Genomic DNA, 2,665 nt, shown 5'->3' with positions numbered 1-2,665 from the left:
CCGAATTTCAGAGATTTTCGCATGATATTTCTGGAGATATGATATGAGGAATTTGGTCTTTTTGCAGACTCCTGAATTACATTCAAAACAGGTGTCCTGGGGAAAATCCTCATAACTTTCTCTCTGGGGATCGGATTGAAATTTCGTAAGAAGGTACAGAAATAGGATGGCCTGTAGCTCCTTGTATGCATTTTTTTTAGATCCATAGGTCAAAACAGTGACTCGTGGCACGTCATACAAGTGCACTCTACTGAACTAGTCTATAATCAAGTCACTGTGGGAGATTTCGCATAACTCTTCCTTAGAGAATCCAATTTGGGTCAGACTTGTGGCATTGGAAAGAGGACACAGAAGGCTACTACAGGACGCAATTTCAGAGTTGGAGGATATAGAATTATAGAGAGACATCAAATTCAATATCAGGCTTCTACAAAGTGAAAAAGGGTGTGTAGTTTTTTTTTTAATTTTTATGTAAGCTGGGTTTGAAGGAATTCAAAGGGCATAGTAAAGAATTATTATCGGTAACTGATGCCCCGAGGAAAGAAAATGCAAACACCTAGTAAGGAACCTGAAAGCTCTAGCATGACTCATGAAGAAGAGGAAGAAATGCTACATGATATATCAAAATTACAAGAACAAGTGCAACAAATGTCACGCTCACAAAAGCTAACAGAAGCTAAGATAAATGGCATGGAATCTAAGATAAAGGGTGTGGAAGCTAAGATGGATGATTGGAAGACAGATTTGAAGACAGACATGGAAGAATTGAAGATAGATTTGAACACAAACTTGAAGACAGGCATGACAGATATGAAGACAGATTTGACAAATTTTCTACAAGAAATACTTACTAATGGTGAAAAGGTAGTAAAGGAAACTCATGATGCGAACAAAAGAAATGTTAATCATGATATCATAGACTCTAATGTTGGATCGAAGACCCACCATATTCCAAAAATCGATATGAGAAAGTTTGATGGCAAGGATCCCGCAACATGGATATTATAGATGGAGCAATTTTTCGATCTCAATAATGTGCAAAACACACAAAAGGTATGTATGGCAACTTTATATTTGGAACCAAATCAGTTTGAGACTCCCAAAGGTCTCCCACCTATGTGTGATCATGATCATGCTATTCATCTGATTCCAGGAAGTGTTCCTCCAAACATTAGACCATATAGATATCCCTATGTCCAAAAGAGTGAAATTGAACGTATGGTTGCAGAAATGCTAGAAGCTTGTATAATTCAACCGAGTAAAAGTTATTTCTTTGCTCCAGTAGTATTGGTGCACAAGAAGGATGGATCATGGTGCATGTGTCCAGATTATAGGGAGCTCAACAAGCTCACTATTAAAGATAAGTTCCCCATTCCTGTCATTGATGAATTACTGGATGAATTGCATGGATCAATTTATTTCACCAAGTTGGATCTTCGTTCAGGATATCATCAAATCAGAATGAAGATTGAAGACATTCCGAAAACAGCATTTAGAACTCATGAGGGTCATTATGAATTTTTGGTCATGCCTTTTGGCCTTACCAATGCACCTTCAACATTTCAAGGTTTGATGAATTCAATTTTCAAACCATTCCTTAGAAAATTTGTGTTAGTATTTTTTGATGATATACTAATCTACAACAAGTCTTGGAAGGATCATGTTGAACATGTTGACAGGGTGCTACAACTATTGGAGGAGAAACAATTATATGCAAAAAGATCCAAATGTTTCTTTGGAGTCCAGGAGGTGGAATATTTGGGTCATATTGTATCTCATGAAGCAGTTAAGGTAGACCCTAGCAAAATTAAAGCCATTAAGGAATGGAAAATCCCTACATCATGGACTCCGGAAGCAACAAAGGCCTTTGAACATCTTAAAAAGGCAATGTGCCAAGCACCAGTCTTAGCTACACCAGACTTCACAAAAATATCTATTGTGGAATGTGATGCTTCTGGAAATGGAATTGGTGTTGTTCTAATGCAAGATGAAAGACCCATTGCTTTTGAAAGTCATCCAATCAAGGGAAAGTTTTTAAGCAAAGCTATCTATGAGAAGGAAATGTTGGCAATACTCCATGCACTTAAGAAATGGCGACCCTACCTAATGGGAAGACACTTCAAGGTAAAAAGAGATCATGATAGCCTTAAATACTTTTTAGAACAAATATTATCCTCTGAAGAGCAACAAAATTGGGTCACAAAGATGTTGGGTTATGACTTTGAAATCATCTACAAAAAAGGGAAGCAAAATGTGGTGGCAGATGCACTCTCAAGAAAGGATGAGGATGTGGAAGCATTGTTGTGCGCCATTTCTATTATCCAACCAGATTGGATAAACGAAGCAAGGAAGGAATGGAAGAATGATGAAGAAGTGTGGGCACTTATTCGAAAGCTACAACAAGATTCTAGTACGTCTGATACATTTAGCTGGAAAAATGATTCGTTATGGTACAAAGATCGCTTATACCTCTGTAAGAATTCCCAGCTAATACAAAAGATTCTTATGGAATTGCACACTTCTCCCTTAGGAGGGCACTCAGGATTTCTAAGAACTTACCACAGGGTTAAGAAGGAATTTTTTTGGGATGGTCTTAAATCAGATATTCAAAAGTTTGTGGCACAATGTTTGGTTTGCCAACAAAATAAAGTGGAAACAATTAAGA

Source organism: Pinus tabuliformis, chromosome 1_1, assembly GCF_031772625.1.
Source record: "Pinus tabuliformis cultivar Carrire ecotype Pingquan chromosome 1_1, CPIR1, whole genome shotgun sequence".
NCBI lineage: Eukaryota > Viridiplantae > Streptophyta > Pinopsida > Pinales > Pinaceae > Pinus > Pinus tabuliformis.
The sequence above is the reverse complement of the archived record's forward strand: the minus strand, read 5'-3'. Positions refer to the sequence as shown.